Source organism: Grammomys surdaster, unplaced genomic scaffold, assembly GCF_004785775.1.
Source record: "Grammomys surdaster isolate TR1022 unplaced genomic scaffold, NIH_TR_1.0 204, whole genome shotgun sequence".
NCBI classification, from domain to species: domain Eukaryota; kingdom Metazoa; phylum Chordata; class Mammalia; order Rodentia; family Muridae; genus Grammomys; species Grammomys surdaster.
The window spans coordinates 307,623-319,628 of NW_021604649.1; the positions used below are offsets into that span (position 1 = coordinate 307,623).

Genomic DNA, 12,006 nt, shown 5'->3' on the forward strand with positions numbered 1-12,006 from the left:
ATGGATGGATGGATGGTGGATGGGTGGGCAGGTGGATGGATGGATGGTGGGTGGGCAGGTGGATGGATGGATGGATGGATGGATGGTGGGTAGGTGGGCAGGTGAATGGATAGATGGAGAGATCAATTGGAAACTGTGAGAAATAAATAGAAACAGTGTTTTGGTGAAAGACTAGAACTGAAGACTGCCCTCCACCCACATATTGCTATTAACAAGCTAAAATCATCTGAATCCCATTTAAATATGTACAGATGCTCCTTTTATTCTTAAAATACAATCTTCCCTTAAAATTTCACATTCTTCCAATGTCGTTTCCTTCACAATGACGCCTCTTTAACTCTCAAAAAATATTCTTAGATGCATTGTCACTATTTTCTCACTTCCCATTTTCTCATTACCCCTGGTCACACACTTAACACCACAACACTCTTCTGTGTATTGTTGATTCTGAGATGAATGAGTGTCTACCAGATTGATTGAAACATCAAGGTTTATCTTTGTTTTCCAATGAATATTTTTTCATCAGTATAGTAAAGTAGGGGAAGGAACTTTACCACTTACGTATATTAGAACTATGATCAAGTCATCTATCAATTGGATGGCTTTCAGCAAGCTATTGAATCACATTTTTTTTTAATCTATACAATGAGGATGATCTACCTTACAGAATTATGCAATAAATGACACTGCACATAAACCATTTAGTAACAGGACTTTATTCATAAGTATTAGTTTCTTCATTGCGACAATGGATACTTTTGAACACTTCTTTCTAGAAATGTCTTCATTTAATTAGCATAAGACTTCTTTCCCCTTGTTTCCTTCCTATATACCTTGAACCCTTTTCCCCTTTAATTTGTCTCTCAAGTAATGACCCTGAAGCCTAAGTGCACATTTGATCCCACCAGAGGATTATGAACTATATTTTGCCCCTGTATTCTCTCCAGAATTTTTAATTCATAGAGGCTCAGTAAGTTCTCAGGCAATGGTGATGTTGTTGATCACAGTCAAGCAGGTCCTACCTGATTCTAAAGTATGGATATGAGATTTGTCAGGAACAGTCGAGAGTGAAAAAATAATAATGGAGAACAGGACTGGTAATAAAATACATTGGTGCTGATATGTAAAGGAACTGATTAATAGGTCATAATTAAGCCTGGAAATTGATCTAGAAGCACCATTTAGCATAACCATCTTTCTGTGTCTACAAGTTTCACATTTATACGTTCAACCAATCACAGATCAAAAGCATTCCGAACCAGATTGCATTCACACTGAACTGGCTTTTTCCTTGGTTATGATTCTCTGAACAATATTGTTAAACAACTATTTGGATGCTGTCCACACTACATTGGCTACCATATATAATCCAGAGGTGATTTAAAGTGTCTGGTAAGATGTATATAGGTTACATAGAAATATGGCACCATTTTGTGTAAAAGATGAATACCTGTGGACTTTGATATCCTGGAGCCAATCTTTCACAAATACTGTAGGACAAGTATATATGACTTTTATTAAATTTTATTAACTAAATTATATAATTTAAATTATAGTTTAGTACAATTTAAATTTTCTAACATGTATGTGTGTATGTATGTATGTATGTATGTTGCTCTTTTCAGACACACTAAAATAGGACATTGGATCCCATTACAGATGGTTGTGAGTCACCACGTGGTTGCTGGGAATGGAACGCCAGACTTCTGGAAGAGCAGTCAGTGCTGTTAACCACTGAGCTATCTCTCCAGCCCCCATGTGTTCATTTTATAATATTAAAGATATTTTAAAGCAAGATACAAAACTTAGGAGTCATAAAGGAAAAGTTTATATTGGATTATGTAATATTAAAAGTTTAAAGCACCATAAAAATATAAGTAAAGGTGATGGTGTGTGTGTGTGTGTGTGTGTGTGTGTGATTGATTGTGATTGATTGATATACGAAGACATTATGCATTTTGTTTCACAGTGTTTATGGAAAGGGGGCTGGTTTTCTTGAAGAACTCTTGAAAATAAAACTTAAGTTTAAAAAAAAAACATTTTACAGAGGAGAAAGCCTCAGAGGAGGTAGTTCAAATCAAAAGAAATTTGGCATATAAATATAAATGAACAGATATTTCACCACACTCACAGTTTTATTTTGAGATAAGATTTCACAATTCGGTGTAGGCTTGCCTGGAACTTATTACAATTAAATCAGTCTAGATTAATTTAAGGAACAAGATAGAATTTTCATGGATTGTGGCAAAAAGTTGAACATTTAATATATACTTTCGGCAAGAATGCCAAGAAACATTCACTCTAATACCTTACTACTCAACACGTGGGCCTTAGACCAGCACCATCTGCAGCAAATGAAAGCTTGTTAGAAAAGCCACTTCACTTCAGACCCACTCAAGCAGAATCTGCATTTTAAAGAGATTGCTTGGTGGTGCCCTGGAGGATTTAAAGGGCAGCATAGATCTAACAAACTGTTGGTAGAAGTGCAAATTGCATAACCTCTTTTGGTTTTAATGAGCTTTTATTACCTCAGTCACACAACTTAAGATCCAGAGCTCCATGTGCAAAACTTTGTCTAAAAGATGTAATCAGACATATGTTTGAAGAAATACAAAGATATTCTTTGCACGATAGTTTCTATTAGCAGAAAGGTAGGAATGACCTCAATATTCACTATTTGTATTATATGGAAATGTCAATGAAATACTGCGTAGCTATTAAATTTTTTGAAAAAGTATTTTAGCATATGAAATCATGTCCAATATATATTGAGTACAGACAGCAAGAATTCAATCAATATTAAAATATACTTTCTCTGTTCAATTATTATTACTGTCATTATAAAGATAATGTAAGTGAGGGGCGCTGTTAAACAGCAACGCCAAGGCCACATAGTTAGCGATGGTGAACTCAACTCAGACACTTTGGTTCTAGAGCTTACGTTTGATACTTTGTGAGTTTCACATCACCCTAGTCCCATTTATCTCCAAGTCCCCTCATATCTGCCCTTCTCCCTTATAATCTCCTCCGCAAAGTAAAACACACCCGACAAAATCAAAGCATAGAAAACTTTTTTGTGGAAGCTGTAGTGTACCACAGTGTGTCCCTCTGTCCACACATCTTCACTTGCAAATGTTCATTGCAATGAGTCGTTGGTCTGGTTTGAGATCTCTGGCTTCTGTGACGCCATCCATATTGGATCCTCATCAGGGCTCCTCCCAGTTATCCTGTTGTTGCCCTGTGTCATGGAGATCCTGAAGCTTTGGGTCAGCAGAACTGGCCCTTTAACTCGTCCCAACTCTTCACAGATGATACAGATTTTGGGGTGGACCAATTCAGAACCCTGGATTTGGGCCTGAGTGGTAGCTGAGCTGGTGAGCCTTCAGACTCTCTCTGACCTGCACCACCAGGGTGAGCTCCCATGCTTTCATGCCCTTGGGACCAGCTCACCTATTCCTACACCTCCAGAGCCAAGCTCCACTGTGCTACCCGGTCAAGGCGTGGAGTCTGCTTTCCTAAGTGCTGCTTGAGAGGGGCTGAGCCAGCAATTTCACACCCTAGGGGCTGGCTCATGCCTTTGCTGTCAAGGCCAGCTCCATTGCACAGCCCCCGTTGAGTGCAGGGCCTACTTTTCCTGAGTGCTACAGCCAGTGAGGGAGCAAAGCTCTCCCAACTACCACAGGTGGAGAGGGAGAAGGGAGGGCATCACTCCCCTCCAAACCCACAACACTTCATAGAAAACAAGTGGTTGAGTCAGCTCTCCTACTCTCTCATCCTCGGGGGCTGGCTCATCTGTGCCCCCCTCCACCAGGGCTAGCTCTTCTGTGCTGCCCTGGCCAGGTATGGGGCCAGCTCCACAAGTGCTGCACCTAGGAAGGGGCAGAGCAACCTCACCTGTTCTCGTGACCCGAGAGGCAGCTCTCTGGAGTGCTGTACTTGGTGATGAGCAAGGGGTGGTGGGCATCACCCCTGCACCCACAGCAGCTCATAGCAGACAATTGGAAGGGCCAGCACTACCTTGCTTGTGTACACTTGGGCCTGCTTACCTACACTCCTGCCACCGTGGCCAGCTTTACTGTGCTGCTCAGGTGACTTGCAGGGCTTGCTCTCCCTGCTGAAGCTGTCGAGGTGCAGTGCTAGCTATCCAGAGCTCACAACCCTGTGGGCATCTTTCTCAACTGCTGGAGGTGGCAGTGACAGGGGGCATCACCTCTGTGCCCATGCCAACTCATGGCAGAGGAGTGTCAGGCCCAGTCTTCCCATACTTATGTGCCTGGGGATGGCTCACCCACACCCCTGTCACCAGGATCAGCTGCCTGGGGTGCTGCTGCTGCTACTAGTGAGAGATGGGGCCAGCTCTCCAGAGCGCCACAGCTAGGAAGGGGTGGGGCAAGTTCTGCACAGGCCCTAGACATCCATGTGGTTCCTGTCAGCTACCCCAACCAGGGATGTCCCTATGTTCTCTACTGGTAGTATGAGCCACTGACATTTGATACCAATCTCTGCTGCTACATAGCCAAGGACCCAGACGTGATCCACAGTGGCAGCTCAGAACGGGACTTCACCCTGGCCTCAGGTGGCTGGGTTGGCCACTCATCATAGGCCACCCTCAAGTCTCCAGTTCCATCTCTCCTCATAGTCCTCAAGCTGCACCACTTCTCTTTCTCTCCCATCTGACTACCACATAGTAGTTGCACATTGTGGTGGCTCCTGCTGCAAGCTGGCCACATGCCTGGTGGACTCCTGGGTGATATCCTCTATCCATGCTATGTGGCATGGCAACAAGTAGGTGTCTGTGGCCTGCCTGTGCCATGTGCTGGAGGGCAGATCTCTGGATGGCATGGTGGTCCCCAAATCTCTATCTGTCTTCCTCCTCCTGTGATGTCCTATCTGGATTTGATTTTTACGAGTCCTATATATAAAACAGCTTTGACCATCAAGCTAAGATGAACAAAGGACTGCCATCTGCTGTGCCCCTGACTGCTATAAGAACAACACCACCAACAAGGTGCCTCTTTGCCCATTGTTAGGAGGGAAGAGCTTATGTTTCTTTTTGGGAGCAGAGAAGTTATCAAGTCTGGCTCATGAATTAACAATTCTCCTTCCTTAGCTTTCCAAGTTGCTGGGACTAGAGACTAGAGTGTGTGTACTATACCCACCTGAAATCATGTTTTTAATCTTGTATCATATTGCCGCTTGAGTAAATACATTTTAAAGGAACATGAGAGACTCTTGTATATTATATGTATCTTCTTAAAATTTGGATGACTTGCCTTCTACAAATATTGCTTTTAAAAATTAGGATATTTTACAAACTAGCTGATCTAAAATCATGGTTTCTTTGCTGTTGTTTGTGATAGGGTGAATACTAAGAAGCCTGACGCTCATTCTGGTTTCTCTTTTTCCTTATTCATCACATCTATGGTCAGGAGCAAGCCTTGTAGTTTAGATCACTGTTTTTATAAATAGTCCAATGAAATCATTATGACCCTCCATGCCTGTATCTAATCCTAACTTCCTCTAAATGGCCCTATCTCCAAATACCAACAAAATATTATTTTGAGGATTAAGTACAAAATTAGATATCACTCACACACACACAAACACACACACAATTTTTATTTGTATATGGGAGGAGGATGGGTGCCTACATGGTCCAGAAAAGGATACTAGATCCTCTGCACCTGGAGTTACAAGTAGTTGCGAACTATCTGATGTGGGTGCTGGGAGAAGAAGCCTGGTCTTCTGCAAGAGCTCTTAACAACTGAGAAGGTATCAATTACAAATAGGTTCTTGGTTAGGTATGGGGCTTTATGCCTACTTCATCTTCTGGGATTTTGGCTAGTGTAGATTTGTGCAGGTCTTTTGCATGTTCTCACAATAAGCCTTCTGTAGACTTTTAAGATTCTTACTGAAGCGCCTAGAAGTCTACAGAAGAATCACATGCTTCTACAGGTAGTCCATAGGTGGCAGAGCCTGGAATCACAGCAGAAGTGGGTGTTACTACTTGGTGGGGTGCTTAGAACTTGAATATCTCTGACAGAGATATAGTAATATATTGATAAATAATATATTATTAAATTAATATATTAATAACTTAATAATAGTAATAAATATGTTAATAAAATAATGTGAAAAGGAAAGTAGATTTTTAAACTATATAAAATTACTTACTTCATGATAGTTTTTCATATATGTATATCATTTTACTTTGTTCATATTTATGTCCCTATTACCATCTCTTGTTCTCTCCACCTTTCTACTCTCATCATCTATATGTGTACATAATCTCATCATATATACACATACATACACATAGATACACATATATACATACACACACATGCACACACACACACACACAGATACATATTCCACATCTGAGAGAATACAGGAAATGTTTGTGTTTGTTTCTTTCTCCATATTATGCTTTTTGTTGTTGTTTCTTGACTTGTAGGATTTCGGGTATTACAATTTCTGTGACTAAAAGATGACTCTGCAGCTAGTTTCATCAAGGTGACAGTAGAGACTTTTCCTGGTGATCCATCAAAATGCTTAGGTCTAGTGCAGAAACAATTGTTTATTTTTGTGGTGAACTGTGACATGATTGCTGCAAAATCTCTGTTTCATTTGCACAAAGGACTATGCCACGATCTGGGAAAGAACAACCTTTCATTTACATGAAGGGTTGGGCCATAATTGGTGTAGTAATAAACTCTTATTTACATAAAAGGGCTAAAATTATTAGACACACACAGTCTATTTGCATAAAGGACTGTGCTATGGTTGGTGCACATACAATTCTTCATTTGCATGAAGCGCTGGCCTGTGTTTGTTATAGGTATAATGCTTCATATTCATGAAAAACTGTACTATGCTTAATACAAATGTCTTCACCACAACCCCTCCCTTTGGTCATACAAGCTAATTTTTTTTTTGACTTAGCTTTCAAGTCAGCTGGGAGACACTGTCTTGTGCCTCTGCTTGCTGCTGCTTCATTAGGTCCATTTCTTGGGTGCTCTCCTATAACCCTTTCTTATTCTTTTAAGATTAATTTTTTAAAACTTCATATCCAAAGTAATTGGTTTCATTGTCATACTCTTCTCACATTTACCTCGCTGTATGTGCTTATGTTTTCTGTTGTATACAGGATATAGATATGCCATCAAATCTGGGCTCTACATATGAAACTATATATGTCTCTTTTCCTTTCCAATTTTTTATTCTGATTATCTTCTCTCCTTTTCTATTAGTTCTTTCCCTCCCCCAAATAGTCTTCCTTCACTTTAGTTTGTGTGTGTGTGTGTACGTATGTTAGTCTAGATTCCACATTTGAAAATGCAATATTTGTCTGTCTAAATATGGATTATTATTGTAGTGGCCTCAAGTTTTATATCCGTTTCCCACATTTGTTTTTATTCCCATGATATCCAGTTTTTCCTGCACTCTTTTTCATGATGAGGTTCTCTTTTCCTCAGTGTTTGCGTTTGGTACCTCTGTCATATCTCAAATGGATGTAGCTGCGTGGGTTTATTTCTGTAACTCCTGCTTTATTACATTACTCTGTGCATCTATTTCTATGCAGTACGTTGGCTGTTTGTATTACTAGGTCTCTGTAGTACAACTTGAACCAGGTATTGTAATTTCTTCAAGGTTCCCTTTCTGCTCTGGCCGGCTTTGTGGTCCGGATCTTTTATGCCTCCGTATGAATTTTAAGATGTGTATTTTTAGTTATATAAAGAATTCCATTAGCATTTCAGAAAGAATTACATTAAACTCTAGACAAGTTTGGGTAACATAGCTACTTTTACAATATTCCTTATCCCTTTCAGAGTCTGTTATAAGTGGAATTTTTTCCCTTTGATTTCTTTCTCGAAATGCTTGTTGACATGTAGAAAATCTACTACTTTTGTATGATAGCTTTCATTCAGATACTTTCCTAAAATTATCAGATCTTACCAGACTTTTTTTTACAGTCTTTAAGGTCTTCTAAATATAGTACAATTTTATCTGGAAACAGGGATAATTTGACTTCTTCTTTATTTATATTCCATCAATTTCGTTCTTGCTGTAACTAAGATTTCAAGCATCAATTACTGATTAAGAGTGGAGAGTGTGGGCACCCCAACCTCCTTATTTTAGAGAAAACAATTCTTGTTTTCTTCTTCCTCACTTAGAATAATGTTTTCTATATGTTTGTCATATCTAGCCTTAATGTGTTGAAATATGTTCCTTCTATTTCTAGCTTCTTAAGGACTTTTATGATGGATGAATGTTATTAAAGACATTTATTTATTTATTTATTTATTTATTTATATATTAGAGACACTGTTAGGGAGCTTTTGTATCTTTTGAGATAATCCTCTCATTCCTTTCCTCATTTATTTGCTATTACTTTTATTTATGTGTGTTATATTATTATCCATATGTCCCTAGAATACAACCAACCTGAGCAATGGTATGTTTTTAAGGTGTCATTTTTTCAAGTGTTTTACTGAGAATTTTTGTGTCTCTGTTCATAAGGGAATGTGGTCTCTAGTTTTCTTGTTGTTATGTGCTGGCTTCATAGAATAAGTTTGGTGGTGTTCAATTTCTGTTTCTTGAAATTAGTGCTCCCTAAAGATTCTGTGGGATTTGAAAAAGAGCAAGGGCTGTACATGGTGTAGATGGAAGAGTGAAGTGGTGTAATTATTATATTAAAAATAATTTTAAATAATTTCCCCAAATACAAAATATTAGCAGTATATCTGTGTGATTCTCTGGATTTTTGTTGTTAGTTGAGAATCCTAGAAGAAAGTAGACATTTTTTCTGGATAGGATTTCACTATGTATTTATAGCTAGTCTGAAGGTTAAGAACTCCCTGCCAGAGTATGTGCCACCAGAAAGGCCTAAGTTAGATCTTAAATGTTCTTATAACATACACAATCTGCATGCGCGCGCATGCGTGCACACACACACACAATCAACCTGCATTATTATCTTGATTTAAACATTAATAAATGTTTGCATATGTAAATCATTATGAATACTATATATTTGTAAAATGTGTCTTTGTCAAGTGAATTTTATAAAGCAGAAAAAAAAAGAAATAGAAAACTTAATGAACCATAAGTTTGGAAATACTTCAGACTTCAAAAATTCCCGGGGGTTTGTTCAACCAGGTGAGGCCTCCCAGGGAAGGTTTGTATATGAAAATTGCTTGTCAGCCCATATGTCCCTCTGACAAAAACAGTTGTGACCCAGAAATTGTTTTTGTAGTTCTGAAACCTTCTTCATCAAAGAAAAGTCCATTCCTACCCCTAGAGGCCAGGTACTTTGCAAACAGCTGTTGTCTATTATGTGTTTAGCACTGCCAACAGAAGGGAGACCCTCAGCCTACCTTAGAGGGCAAGGTTCCACATCTGTCTAAGCAGCAGGAGCCAGTGGCCATCACTAGTACTTTGAAAGGCAATTTGAATATCTGTTCCAAAATGTATGGTCAAGTAAAGATTCTCAAGCCTGAGCATGTAACCAAATTTACATTGAGAGCTTGTGGAAACACAAGTTAGTGCCCTCCCCCTGGTTTCTGATTCAGAAGTTCTCAAGTGTACCCTCTGATTTTTATTTCTGACACACTTCCAGGATATGCTAATGCTGGTATTTTAGAAAAACGTCTGAAAATCAGTTTATGGGACATACGTTCAAGTCTTACATGATTAAGTCTCTAAAGCCCGAGTTTCTCCTTTTCTAAAGTAGATCATTGTGGGGGTTTAATGGGATCATGTTTATCAAAGTTCCTTATAGACAACATATACCATATACAAGTATTAGCTTCTGGACAGATTCACACATTGTACTTGATAATGAACATGGTCCTGATACTGACCTCAGTGGACTCCCTTTTTTCTGCTGCTATTCCTCCCCTAAAATGGTCTACTTATTCCTTACAGTCATAGTCTGATCTTGTAGCAGCTATCAGTTCTTAGTGTTAGTGATGTGAATAAAATCTTGTCAGAGGATAGAGATGAGGGATGGGGCCTGTGCTTTGTATGTATTAGGCCCTAGGTTCAATTCCCACTCCCTACCCCCACAAATAAAATGAACCTGTCACAGATTTTTTTTTTGTAATTAGCAAAGTGAAGTAATCTACTATCAAGCAGGAAAAAAAAAAGTATTAGGAAAGGCAATTTGCTAGGCTGATATTCTGAGAACAAACTCCAGATGTCTGAAATAGTTTAATAGTTCCAAGTACATCTGTGCAAGTATCTCTGTGATATTTTTCTTAAGATCCTTTAGTTATAGATTCAGAAGTGATATCATTGGATAATATGGTAGTCTATTTTTCTTTATTGTGGAACCTCCATACTGATTTATATAGTCACTGACCCAACTTATAGTTTCACTAGCAGTGGGCTCACCCCCCATGAACACACATCCACATCAGCATTTATATTTTGTTTGTTTTATTAATGATAACTCTTCTGGCTGGGGCCAATTCTGCCAATATCCTCTTTGACAGTGATATCTACTAGTATAGCCTGACCTTTGTGGATAGTGGCCAATAGTCATACCCTGTCTGTACTGTACTGTGTTGTTAGGCATGCATGACTATAACATCTTCTAGATTAGTGATGTCATCATTCTACAGATGCTTCATGACCATATCCTTCCCCTTCTCTCTAGCTAATCAGTCATTCAATCCTGCTAAGTCTCATATATCTTCTCTCTGCTTCGTCACTACTTATTAGTGTTCTACTTTGGCCATTCATCATGGTTGTTACACTAGCCTACCCATGCTTGCAGCTTACATCCATTTTCTTCTGAATAGATGTGAGGGCAATGTTTCTGAATATTGCTTTGCTGTATTTCTTTCATGCTTTGGAATTTCTAAAGCCTGTTTCTTGCCTATGGGATTATGCAGAGCCAGTGCTTTCATCTGATGCTCAAGGAATTCTAATTCTATCAGCTTCCCAGCATTGGTTTAGTCCCCCAAACTTGTAAAAACTCTCCCATTCCATTTGTATAGGTACTTTCTTCCAAATATTTTAGACAAAGAAGTACCCTATGATTTTAAGATTCTACTGTGAGAGTGGAATAATAGAAACAAAAGGTCAAATATAACATTGTCTTAGTGGGTCTCTCAAACCATGGCTAAAGTCAACCACATATTTTGACACAGAGCCTCTCTTAACAAATACAGCACAAATGAAACAATTCCTTGAATCTAATTTGATCCCAGTGGAATAAGCCCAGCTATAAAATAATAGAAAACACAGAAAATATACATTGTCATAGAAATTGAACGACACCCTTCTGGATACTGAATAGATAATTGAAAAGTTAACAAAGAAGTTTAAATTTTCCTAGTGTTGAATGAAAAATGTAAGCACAACACTCCCAAATCTATAGGATACAATGAAGACAGTACTACAAAGAAAGCCTGTAGGAGAAACTACAGTGGGGATATATTGTATGAGAGAACAAAAAAAGTCTCATGGAACCCAAGCAAACAACTTCATGAGGATGGCTAAACAATGTTGTCCAGACATAACAGGCAGTCACACACGTGGGTTCCTAGGAGCACAAGACCTGTGCAAGATAGAACCAAAGAAAATTCTAGCATGGATGTGTAAGAAGGTAATAAAATTCTACCTCTAGGTGAAGATCTATTGGCAAATGATGGCCAATTGAAAGACTAAAGGGATGTAGCCCCTAAAATGCTTACTCCATGCTCCGGCAGGTGGAACTACACACACGTTAACTATGGGTAGAACCAAGCAGGCTGAGTGGGTTTTTAAAAAACACATGAAATTGAGAGGAAATAATGGTAGATAGAAAGGTTGAGTGACTCGAGGGCAGCAGAAGGGAAGTGTATATGATTATAGCGTATTATACATGTATATGATATTTTCAAAGAATAAAAGGAATTTTAAAAATTAAATCACACACACATATATGTACACACACACACGGAGAGAGAGAGAGAGAGAGAGAGAGAGAGAGAGAGAGAGAGAGAGAGAGAGAGA

At 38.8% G+C, this 12,006-nt stretch overlaps 1 protein-coding gene and 1 pseudogene across 1 annotated transcript in view; one reads left to right on the plus strand and one right to left on the minus strand.

Annotated features, from left to right (window-relative positions):
• Positions 1 to 12,006, plus strand: part of Shroom4 (shroom family member 4) — a 199,826-nt gene that overhangs the window by 138,201 nt on the left and 49,619 nt on the right. The window lies entirely within an intron of this gene.
• Positions 4,904 to 5,035, minus strand: LOC114624096 (annotated as a pseudogene).